Here is a 13,604-nt window from a genome sequence, read left to right on the forward strand (position 1 = left end):
CAGTGATGCGATCTCAGCTCACCACAACCTCCGCCTCCTGGGTTCAAGCAATTATCCTGCCTCAGCTTCCCAAGTAGCTGGGACTACAGGCACACACCACCATACCCGGCTAATTTTTGTATTTTTAGTAGAGACAGGGTCTCACTATGTTGGCCAGGCTGGTCTCAAACTCTTGACCTCATGATCCGCCTTGGCCTCCCAAAGTGCTGGGATTATAGGCTTGAGCCATCCTGCCCAGCTTAATGGTATGTTTTGCTATTAGTGGTTTTCTTTATAATTTTTACTTCTTATGTCCTGCTTAAGAACAATTTTTCATGGTTACAAAAATGTTCTTTTATGTTTTATCTTCAGATGCGTATTGTTTTACTATCCATGTTTAGGTTAACTATTAATGTTGAATTTAATATTTTGTGTAGCTCAAGGTAAGAGTCCACATTTGTTTAATCACATTGTCTGGTCTGTTTGTGCTCCTATAACAAAATGCCATAAACTGATGACTTACAAACAACAAAAATTTATTTCTCACAGTTCTGGAGGCTGGAAAGTCTAAGATCAAGTCACTGACAGAATCAGTGTCTGCTGGAGGGCTTACTTCCTGGTTCATAGACTGCTGTATTTTCACTGTGCCTTCACGTGGTGGAATGGGCATATGAACTCTCCGGGGATTCTTTTATAGGGCCACTAATTCTATTCAGGAGGGCTCTGCCTCATGGCCTAATCACCTTCCAAAGGTCCCACCTCCTCATACCATCACCTTAGGAGTTAGAATTTCCACATGAATTTTGGGGGGACACATTCAATCTCTTGTGCTAATATGGATATATAATTGACCAAATATCATCGAAAGGATAACTCCTTTTTCAATATACTTCAATATTACTATAAATGAGGTGACTATATATATGTGGGCTGTTTCTGGGCTTTCTGTCTTATCTCATTGGCTAGTTTGTCTATACTTGTACTAATATCAGTAAGATTTAGATACTTTGGTGTCACTGTTTTGCAAGGCTATAGAAAATTCTCTTTGCAATCCATTATAATAATGCCCTATAGTTCTGTGTTCATTCCGAACAGTTTTAATATCATTGCTGTGTTTTAGCATTTCATATTTTTCCTAGGTTTCACGAAGATCTGAAGTGGTAGATTTCTTGTTTTTGCTAGGATCTGATTTAGAGTCAAGATGGACTTTAGAAAGTATCTGACTTAATTAATTCACTTTATAGATGTGTTAAAAGAACCTTAATTTGCTTAAAGGATGTACAGTTACTTAGAGCCTGGAACCCCAAGCATTCTTCACACCCTATGCCTTTTATTTTCCGCAACTCCCAAATTAAGTGCAGTTGGTATCATACACACTTCTCCCATTTAGTTCATTTTCCACCCTTCATGCTGCTATATGATTCTTCACTTTGGGTGTATTATGAGTTTTTCATCCTCCACACAGGGTTCTGTCAGTTCATGGTATAGCAATTTAGTGTTAAAATGGTGGTGTCTCAGCTGTCAATGCTGTAAATACTTTGGCTTCATTCCTCTTCAGGAAAGCTTAGGCTAATTTTTTCCCTTTGCATGTTTGCATTTATATTTTTATTAAAGATGATTTTCATTATAATATTATGTCTTTATGCTAGAATTACAAAAATACAGAAAAGTAGAAGATGGAAAATCATTACCCATAATACACCACCTAGAGTTACACATTTTTAGTTTAGAAGTTGAGAATATTTCTTCTGCTCTTTTGTTTCTTTTTATTGAGTTCAGATCAAATGATATATATAAAATTATATGACCTGATTTTCAAACATCCATTTTATGATTATATAAGTATAATAATTTCATTATAATATTAAGAAATAACGACTATTTTAAATATTTTAAAACTTTAATTTCTTTTCACTATTAAAATGTTGCCATATTTATTGACAGAGTTTAAATGTATTTTTATATTTTCATAAAATTATGACAAAATAATTTTTAAGCATCCTTAATCAGGAACTTCATGTACCCCAGTAGGAAGATATGTTTATGGGCTCATAATAAAAAATATATATATTTTCAACTGAGTGGTTTATAGACTTTTCACAAGTAAAAAAACTCAAAGACTTATGGAATTTTTATGAGTTGCAAAGATGCAGAAAGTAATTTCTTATGTTCCTTGACAATGAAAATGACCATTGTGATTCTTCATATGGCTTGGCTGTTTCCCCACCAAAATCTCATCTTGAATTGTAATCCCTATAACCTCCACATGTCATGAAAGGTACCCGGTGGGAGGTTATTGAATCATAGGGGCGATTTCCCCCATGCTGTTCTTGTGATAGTGAGTTCCAACGAAATCTGATGGTTTTATAAACATCTAGAATTTCTCTGCTGGCACTCATTCTCTCTCCTGCCACTCTGTGAAGAGGTACTTTCTGCCATTATTGTAAGTTTCCTGAGGCCTCCCCAGCCATGCAGAACCATGAGTCAATTAAACCTCTTTCTTTTAAAAATTACCCAGTCTTGGGTATTTCTTCATAGAAACGTGAGAACAGACTACTACAGGAAATTGGTACCACAGAGAGTGTGGTGCTGCTATAAAGACACCCAAAAATGTGGAACCAACTTCGGAACTGGATAACAGGCAAGGGTTGGAACAGTTTGGAGGGCTCAGAAGAAGACAGGAAAATGTGGGAAAGTTTGGAACTTCCTAGAGACTTGTTGAATGACTTTGGCCAAAATTGTGATAGTGATATGGACAATGAAGTCTAGGCTGGTGTGGTCTCAGATGGAGATGAGAAATTTCTTGGGAACTGGAATAAAGGTAACTCTTGCTATGTTTTAGCAAAGAGACTGGTAGCATTTGCTCCTGCCCTAGAGATCTGTGGAGCTTTGAATTTAAGAGAGATGACTGATTTAGGGTATCTGGAGAAAGAACTTTCTAAGTGGCAAGGTGTTCAAGAGGAAGCACATCATACAAGTTTGGAAAATTTGCAGCCTGATAATGCAACATAAAAGAAAACCCGATTTTCTGGGGAGAAATTCAAGCTGGCTGCAGAAATTTGTATAAGTAATGAAGAGACAGAATGTTAATAACCAAGACAATGGGGAAAATGTCTCCAGATCATATCAGAGATCTTCAGGGCAGCCCCTCCCATCACAAGCCTGGAGGCCTAGGGGGAAAAAATGGTTTTGTGAGTTGGGACCAGGGCCACTCTTCTCTGTGCAGCCTGGGCACGTGGTGTCCTGAATTCCAGCTGCTTCAGCTCCAGCCATGGTTTAAAGGGACCAAGGTACAGCTTGTGCCATTGCTTCAGAGGATGTAATCCCCAAGCCTTGGTGGCTTACACATGACGTTGAGCCTGCAGGGGCACCGAAGTCAAAAACTGAGGTTTGGGAACCTCTGCCTAGATTTCCCAGAATGTATGAAAATGCATGGATGTTCAGGCAGAAGTTAGTTGCATGGGTGGAACCCTCATGGAGAACCACTGCTAGGGCAGCATGGAAGGGAAATGTGGGGTTGGATTCCCAACACAGAGTCCTCACTGGGACATTCCCTAATGGAGCTGTTAGAAGAAGCCCACTATTCTCCAGACTCCAGAATGGTAGATTCACTGACAACTTGCACCATGCACCTGGGAAAACCTCAGACACTCAATGCCAGCCCGTAAAAGCAGCCAGGAATGGGGCTGTATCCTGCAGAGCCACAGGGGTGGAGCTGCCCAAGGTTGTGGGAACTCCTTTCTTGCATCAGCATGACCTGGATATAAGACATGCAGTCAAAGGAGGTCATTTTGGAACTTTAAAGTTTAATTACTGCCCTATTGAATTTTGGACTTGCATGAGGCCTGTGGCCCCTTTGTTTTGGCCAACTTCTCCCATTTGAAATGGATATATTTACCCAATGCCTGTACCCCCATTGTATCTAGGAAGTAACTAACTTGCTTTTGACTTTACAGGCTTATAGGTGGAACGGACTTACTGTCTCAGACGAGACTTTGAACTTGGACTTTTGGTGATATGGTTTGGCTCTGTGTCCCCACCCAAATCTCTTCTTGAATTTTACTCCCATAATTTCCATGTGTTGTGGGAGGGACCCAGTGGGAGATAATTGAATCGTGGGGGTGGTTTCCCCCATACTGTTCTCATGGTAGTGAATAAGTCTCACAAGATCTGATGGTTTTATAAGCATCTGGCATTTCCCCTGCTGGCACTCATTCTCTCTCCTGCTGCTCTGTGAAGAGGTGCCTTACACCATGATTGCAAGTTTCCTGAGGCCTCCCAAGCCATGTGGAACTGCGAGTCCATTAAACCTTTTTCCTTCATAAATTATCCAGTCTTAGTTACTTCTTCATAGTAGCATGAGAATGGACTAATATAATTCTCAATTCTACTTCTATTTTTTTTTTATTTGAGAACCCTGAAAAAATATATATTTAGGTAATGTTTCTCTCTCAGTGTTCCAAGCACATAGTTTAGCCAATAAAATAACAGCTGGATTAATACATTGTTTGTATTGTCTAAATGCATGGATATAAGAATTATCATTAGAGTTATTTGAATTGTGGGGCCAAGCATTGAATTTATAAACAAATTTCTTAGAACTCAGAAAATATTTGAGGAAGAATTTCGGAGGACAGGATGGTAATTTACTCACAATGTATTAAATGTAGCCAACAAATACTAAATTCTTTAATTTGAGATCCAAATTATGCAGGAAAAAAGCCCTAATTTTCTGTGTTTTTTTTCTGTTATTTTATGTACAAATATACGTATTTATTTGTAATCTCTAGGTCAACTAGGGTAGTTCTTAAGTATTATTTTATAAAATGTGGGAGATGTAGTTTATTTTCTGGAAGTTTTGTATATCAAGATTTATTTTTTATTCTTATTACTTAGCTACATATAAAATAATAGAGTGACAATATTAATTATAATATTAATATTTTAGAAAGGTATTTAATGACTTGCATATTGAACTATGACAATTAAAATAACTCTAGATTACTCTCAAGGAATTTTTAAGATAATGAGTATGTATTGGTGGAAAAATTTCTAAATACACAAATGTACAGATTTATACTGTTCTCATAGTTGTTTCATAGTATTCCTTTAATATCCTTTTAATATCCATGGGGTCTGTAGTGATGTTCCCTCTTTCATTTCTAAGATTACTAATCTGTGAGTTCTGGCTTTTTTTCTTAGTTAGCCTAGCCAGAGGCTTATTAATTTTATTGCTCTTTTCAATGAACCAGCTTTTGATTTCATTGATTTTTGTCTATTTTCTTGTTTTCAATTTCATTAATTTCTGCTTTAATTTTTATTATTTCTTTCTTTGTGTTTTCTTTAGGTTTAACTTGCTCTTCTTTTTCTAAATATTCAATACTTTAAAATATTATTTAGACATATGTATTTTACTCTCTATTGTAGAAAGTACCTTCAATTATAAACAGCTTGTGCTACAGGTTTAAGAAAACCATTATTCATTGAATGAGTATCATATGCCTTTCACTGCATTGAAACTTGATTTATATTATTTTATTGACTCCCCATAACAATCCTATAAGGCTACATGTTATTATCCTTATTTTATTAATGAAAAAACTAGGCTCAGAGAATTTGTCTAACAACTATGACAGAAGATGTAGGAAATTAACTCATCTTTGTCATAAAAGGCTATTTTACAGTGAAATTATCTATTTATATGGCTTTGTATAGTATATAAGGTAAGCTTTATAATGTCTTATTTAAATAAGTACTATATAAACTGCTAGACATATTAGATTATGGTCCAATCGTTATTGCTAACATATTGCAAGCATATTATATGCCAGATACATACCAATTCATGTCATTTCCACAACAGCCCTATGAGGTTAGTTATCCTATTTTTACAATCAATCAGAAGGAAGCCCAAAGAAAGACTAAATAATTTGCTTAATGTCTGCAGCTTTTAAACAGTAGAATTTATAATCAAACACAAACAGTTAGGATGTAGAACCTCTGCTCTTGGCCACTAAGCTATCTAATTACTTCAGCAACAGTATATTCCAAATATATTGAAGATAACAGGAAGCATTTGCATTATGTACAAATATATATGCAAACTGAATAATTTAAAATAGAAAATCATCTGAATTCTTCTAAAGCCATCCAAAGTTCTCAAATAGGTCTCATCCAATGTATCAGTGTAATAACCAGAATATGTACAAAGATAGGGACCATCAAAATAAAGACAAAAAAATGAAGAGAAGCAAATTTTTAACCATCTCTTTCCATTAGTATATTTGATTACAATTATGCAGAGAAAATAAAAACAAATATTTTGAGGAAACAGAAGATAACCTAATTACCTTATTACTAATAGAACAACTAATTTAGAAAATTGACTCTTTAATAAATGGACATATTTCTTTTTTGAAGATCACTTGTAAGTTTATGGTGCTTACTATTTTGCAACTTGATTTTTAAATAACTCATTTAAACTCAGAATTATCATTAACATGTGAAATACAAAAAGCATTTCTAAAATAAAAATAGCATTTGGAGCACATCTGTTCCAATGATATGTTTTAAAGAAATTTGTATGTATTGGGATCGGATGGCTTGTTTGTGTGTTGCTTTAAGAAGTTGCTCTGCATGATTCACAATTAGACTGCGTATCAGGAGAGATGGGTGTTGCCATGGTAAGTACACATTTTTTAATTGAATAGGAAACTAATAGGCACATAAAACCCACGTAAATTATTGGCACATAAATTGCCTCTCCTAAGGCTACTAATAAACATACTTCTCTTTGGAAATATTTTGCTATTTTTTCTTGGGCGTTGTTTAGATAGTAGACTCGTGCATCTCCTTTTGCAGCCTGAAGCCTCGTTTCCTTAAACCCAGTCTTTCTCACCTCCCTTCACTGATGAACAGCAGTTTTCTGAGTCCAAGGAAGAACTACTTTGTACACAAAGAATGCATTAAGATGTTAAATATCATGAAAATTATGGTCTGATTCTTAATAAGTATCTGGAATCTTTGCATCTAAAATGTCATGGGAAAATGGTATTAAATATGACTCAAGAAATCCCTCACAATTTGATTCTACAGTTCCCCATAAAACAGAGATTGTTATATAAAGTGAATAAAAAGGAATACTTTCTGCTTTTACTAGAGAAAGATTATTTGTAAATGTGAATGCTCAAAACCTCCCTGTTCTCTCAGAAGTCTGTTGCTCAGTCTTCTCTCCTCAGCCTTTCTCTTCTTCCTTACAGTCCACCCCCAGCTCACCCAGTTCAACTTATTCATATCCTGTATTGACAAAGCAGTAAAAGCTTTTGTCTCTTTATTTTTTTCTCTACTTGCATATTTTGGACTCACATGCTTTTATTCATCCTTTGCTTCACAAAGGAAGCTCTTTTCATGGCATTTTGTGGGTTATACAGCAGTTTGTAGGATGTGCTCTGCCTCCCTTTTCCATTTGGAAGATTTTTTTTTTCTGGTTTTACTTTAATCACTATGAAGCATGTGGAGAGGACAGTCATTTGGACTCATATCCAAGTTATTTTTAGAAGCACATTGACAAATATTTAAGTAGACATTGTATTTTACAAAGAATGCTGTTCTGAAATCATTCTGGCTTGAACAATAAGAAAATTCAAGACTACAGGAGGCAAGCACAACAGGATATCCATAAGTAACAACGCCTACTTATCAACTAGGGTTGCTTGACAGACTTGTTCCTGACTGTGACAGTGAGCTGAATTTTTAGAGAGGCTGTAAGCAGTGAGTGAACACAAAAGGTAACAGGAAAAGATTTGGTGTAGTGCACCAAGACTGCTTCGTGGTGCGAATCAAGAGCGAGTTAGAACAATAGTGACTGATCGTTTTCAGCAGCTGCCTCGACTTTTATTCTATTGCCTTGTAGAGTTCACTCACCTTTGTTTTCTCACTTTGATTTCAGAGTTCATTTTTCATGATGTTCATTTTTTATGATGAAAGTGAACCTGTCTTGAAGGAATAGATGAATAGTTTCTAGTGGGTTCAAAGACACCTTCAACAGCTTGGAACAAAAGGAAATTATTATACAGATCAAGGTACTACATGAAAATGTTTTTACAGATTTTAAATAAAATATAAACAGCTGTTGAGAGAAGAATGGCACAGTGACAGTTTTTACCAATCCATTAATAATCTGAATGCAAATTCGATCCTGTTCATTATGTGTAACCCACATTCTTCTATAGAGAAAACAGTCAGACTTAAATGTGTAAACAATGGATTCAACAGCAAATCAGAACAAATATAGAAAAAGGAAATGGTGAATCAAGTCTGAATTTATTATGTAATTTTCTTGAAAACCAAGTAATCAATATGTTCTAGCGATGTAATGAATGGTGCTAATAGTGATAGCCTGCTTTTATTGGCTACCATTCAAAAGACTGTCTGGTAAATGATGAAACACTCCAAGGAACTCTTTCTCCTGTCTTTTTAGATTTCCCTTGCTTGTAAAATAGTCTTACTTTCTAATCAGGAACACTCAGTCTTTCTAGATACTTGCTTATTAAAACAGAAGAGGTGTTTCTCATGTCTTCTTACATTTCACTCTTCTGATTTGCTATGTGACTTAAAATTATCCTAGTGACATATCTTCCAAAAGCCTCAAGTTTTCTTTAAGGTTATGTTTAAAATCTATAGGGGAAAAAATAAGTGAGAGGTTATAGAAATCTTTGTAAACTCTTATTTAATTGTGAGATATAGAGCTTAAACAGGAAGACATAATGTTCTACTTTGCATCAGAAACATAAAAGTAGCCAAAAGATTTCACCAAAGCAGCTCCATTACTATCAGTTATGTTTGTATTGATGCCACATGATATAATAGAATACAGGTCATAGAAATATGACTCAGAGAGCCTGCTATAGCTTTTTAAAAGTTGGTGCACATAAGTTGATGTCATCCACTTATAGAATAAAAGGACTATAGTAAACAAGAATGCATAGGGGCAACAGGAATGTCTACCTTTAGAACAACCAAGCTGCCTATTGAATGTTCTTATGTATTTGTCGAATGTAAGGCAATCCTTCCTCCTTCAATGTTTTAGAATGCAGCTATTCTACCACCAGGAAAACATCTGTGTAACTACACTATCTTGATGGGTTTCCTAACAAAGTTGTTCCTAATTTATACTCCCTTGGAACACAATTTGACTTGGCTCAAATGTATTTATTGAAGGCAAAGAACTGTACATTATAAGAATGTTACATGGATACAGTATTTAAAATTCTTCTCTTTACCTGTTGAATAGAAAACAAATTTTATTAGTGACCTTACCAAAATGTTTATATCTTTTTCTATGCTATTTTTTCATTTTTTTCTCTTCTTTCTGATGATATTCAGATTTACATCTTTCTAATGTTTTTAATCATTCCACATGGGGAAAAGTAATAAATAGTTTTTCAACAGAAAATCTCTAAAGTAGTAAAGTACTCTAAAGAGGAAATATTATAAATGGCTCCATTTTGTAAGTAAAATGAATCTGTGATATGTTTAGGGGTGACCTAGTACATAATGGAGGAAGAACCATATTTAATATGTTCATTAGTGATATTTATTAGCACACTTATGCAAGGAAGAAATGATCATTCAGGAACAACATTTTCATCAGACCAAGTACCCCCTAGAGAGCCTTATTGTCCCTAGGAAGTCCAAGCATGAACCATGCTAACATCTGAACAATAGTATTTCTAAATAAAGTAATTAACAGGCATATGTGTTCTCACAATCCAGATATCAAAGGACAAAAATTTCACATCAAATCAGACAATAAAAACATCAAATAGGAAAAGGCAGCTATTGTTGTCCTAGCAAATCCAGCTGATGCATTTTTAAAATGTAGTTATAAACCGTTAGACTGAGAGTCAATATTTGTTTTATCTCAGTGATTTCCATTTCAAATTTTCTCAGTTTACAAGTCAGAGATTATTTTTCTCAATTTTTTATGTTACATGAGCACCCTGGGATTTGAAACTCAAACTGCATTCTTACCTTCTCTTCTCCTGGCCATTGATAAAGATCTGTAATTACAATGAGGCCAGAGATTGCCTTGATGATGTCAAGAGGCAGAACACAATATCCCCTGACCTTTCCTAGAAACATTACTCTGCTATGCCAGCAGTCAAGTTTCCTTATGTCAGTAAAGCAAAAAGGCTGGACTAGGAGAAATATAAATAACAAACTGCTTCTTGCCAACCTGCACAGCACAGCACAGTCAAGCTGCACAACCTTCATTGTGTCCTAGAAGAAAAAAAATTCCTTTACTTGGTAGGTTTGCTCTGTGTTCCATGGTTGAATTCCAGTTTGGGCCAAATTCTAGTTCAGAGCTTTGTTTTTTATTTTTCATTTTCTTTTTTTTCCCAAAGCAAGTAAAGTTGGGCTAACTGATTTTGATTACCAGAGAGCTTTTGTAACTCCTGCTTCCTCCCTAGTTGTCAGAGTCCCCTCCCTCTGTGCATGAGAGGAGGCATGGGCTAGCAGTGCAGGTCATGGCCTCTGGAGATGGATTGCCAAGGCCCATTGCCTGCTTCTGCCATTGAACAGGTACATGATCTGGGGCAACTAAGCCTGTTGTGCTTCATTTTTTATAAAATGCAAATGAGTACTGTACTTATACCATATTTTTAAGGATTAAGTAAATTAAAACAACTAAAAGGCTGAAAGCAGGACTTTGTATACAATAAGTGCTATATGAAAGATGATGATTGCTATTATTATTGTTATTATTTGACATTACACATGTTCTATAATCAATTTGTACAACAGTGGTCCTGAGGTGATGTACGTTCTCAGCTTACGAAGATAACAGGATCCTGAAATTTGGCTTACTTAGCATATGTTTCAACATCTTTCTAGTTTTCTTTTCTTTACAATGTAGGCTGGAAAGCTAAAAACAGCACTCTATTGACTCCCTTCCAGCTAGGCTGCAGGCCTGTGATCAGTTTCTTCCAATCACATGCACCTGCATAAGGTGGCAGCTGGTCAAAGGGAAATCGGATTTTTTGGACAGCATGGGATATTGGCATCCCGACAAGTCCAAGGTTCCTAAGTGTGGGTATCAACTTCACAGCTGTTTCCATTAGAAGAGTCCCATGGTATGGTTGGGCATTTTTTTTTACTGACATTAAAAACCAAATCTGGTTCTCTGGCCTTCCCTGATGTTTCATAAAACTATCAACTATGCCTTTGTCAAACCTTTTCTGCTTAAATTAGCTGGAACCTACTTTACCATTTGTAATTAGGATGCCTGGCTGCCATATACCATCATTTAAGTTTCATGAAGCAGCATAACTCTTCCTTGTGAATGTGGCTGCGGTGTGGCAAAGTTGTACCTCTCATACAGAGAGGAGGGGGCCATGCTCATGCATGTGACACATACTGCTTCAAACAGCTGTCATATAGATGGATCACTAGAAGTTTTCTCCAATTCCTCAAAGCACTTTTAACTTCAGCCCCAGGGAATTAGGGATATCTGTTCCAGTGATTGCAACACATTCATGGTTCTTCCCTCGGTACTTTATGCTTTTTCTATTATATTCCTTTTACCTTAGGACAGATTAACATGTTCAGTAAACAAATCTAATGTTCAACTTTGTGTCTTTGGAAAACAAAGGAATTTTAGTGTAAACAATGTAGACATTGGTAAGTGGATAAATTCCAGGTTTAGGGATGGTCCAAAATTTTTCAGACATTTCTGGTTCCATTCCCAAATCTGCCCTTCTTTCAACAGCACTTCAATATCAGGGGAACCAGCCCCCAATATTTCAACATAGGTTCTATTTTCCCTAAGTGTCGGTCGGTCTGAGAAATAAAGAGAAAGAGTACAAAGAGAGAAATTTTACAGCTGGGCCTCTGGGGGTATCATCACATATTGGTAGGACTGTGATGGCGACCCCGAACTGCAAAACCAGCAAGTTTTTATTAGGGATTTTAAAATGGGAGAGGGTGTATGAACAGGGAGTAGGTCACAAGGATCACATGTTTCAAAGAGCAATGAAGATCACAAGGTGAAAGCAAAATTAGAATTACTGATGAGGGTCTGTGTCCCACTGTGCACTCATTGTCTTGATAAACATCTTAACAGGAAACAGGGTTCAAGAGCAGAGAACTGGTCTGACTAGAATTTACCAGGCTGGAATTTCCCAATCCTAGTAAGCCTGAGGGTACTGCAGGAGACCAGGGCATATTTCAGTCCTTATCTCAACTGCTTAAGACAGACACTCCCAGAGTGGCCGTCTATAGACCTCCCCCCAGAAATGCATTCCTTCCCCAGGGTATCAATTATTAATATTCCTTGCTGGGAAAAGAATTCAGTGATATTTCTCCTACTCACACATCCTTTTATAGGCTCCCTGCAAGAAGAAAAATATGGCTGTATTCTGCCTGACCCTGCAGGCAGTCAGACTTTATGGTTATCTTCTCTTGTTCCCTGAAAATTGCTGTTATTCTGTTCTTTTTCAGGGTGCACTGATTTCATATTGTTCAAACACACATGTTTTACAATCAGATTTCATATTTTTCAAACACACATGTTCTACAATCAATTTGTACAATAGTGGTCCTGAGGTGACGTACAATCTCAGCTTATGAAGATAACAGGATTAAGAGGTTAAAGTAAAGACAGGCATAAGAAATTATAAGAGTATTATTAGGGAAGTGATAAATGTCCATGAAATCTTCACAATTTATGTTCAGAGATTGCAGTAAAGACAGGTGTAAGAAATTATAAAAGTATTAATTTTGGGAACTGATAAATGTCCATGAAATCTTCACAATTTATGTTCTTCTGCCTTGGCTCCAGCCAGTCTCTCCATTCGAGGTCCCTGACTTCCTGCAATACTTCAAGGCTTATGTTAATAATCCATTCACTTAATCCCTGAAAATTAAAGATTGTTCTCAAGAAATTATAAATCAAAAGTGCCCAGTTAGATAAGGGCAGAGTTGAGAACAAAACATAGTTGATATGGTTTGAATATACATCCCTGCCAAATCTCATGTTGAATTATAATCCCCAACCCTGGAGGTGGGGCCAGGTGGAGGTGCTTGGTTCATGGGGGCAGATCCTGCGTGGCTTGGTGCTGTCCTCAAGATAGTGAGTGAGTTTTCATAAGATCTGGTTTTTAAAACTGTGTAGCACTCTCGTCCATTCTTTTTTGCTCCCCCTCTGCCATGTGAGACGCCTGGTTCTGTGTCACCTTCCACCATGAGTGAAAGCTTCCTGAGGCCTCTCCAGAGGCCGAGCAGATGCTGACATCCTGTTTGTGTAGACTGTAGCACCATGAGTCTACTAAACCTCTTTTCATTATAAATTATCCAGTGTCAGGTATTTATGGATAGCAATGCAAGAGTGGCCTACTATAATAGGTCTTCTATTTTCTTGTCCAGAACTGTTTTTACTACTCTTCACTGGCAGTCTTAACTAAACTAGAAGTTATTCTCAGTTCAGGTACGATCTGAGTTTAGACTTCCAGGCCTTTTATGTTGTAAAAGGACTAAATTTTACATGAAGGCTTTTTAACAGACCAGTTATGATCATTAACTAGCTAGTGTACTATAACTCTTAACATAATACCATGGATAGTAAC

The sequence above is a fragment of the Pongo abelii genome, chromosome 1 (genome assembly GCF_028885655.2).
Source record: "Pongo abelii isolate AG06213 chromosome 1, NHGRI_mPonAbe1-v2.0_pri, whole genome shotgun sequence".
Classification (NCBI taxonomy): Eukaryota; Metazoa; Chordata; class Mammalia; order Primates; family Hominidae; genus Pongo; species Pongo abelii.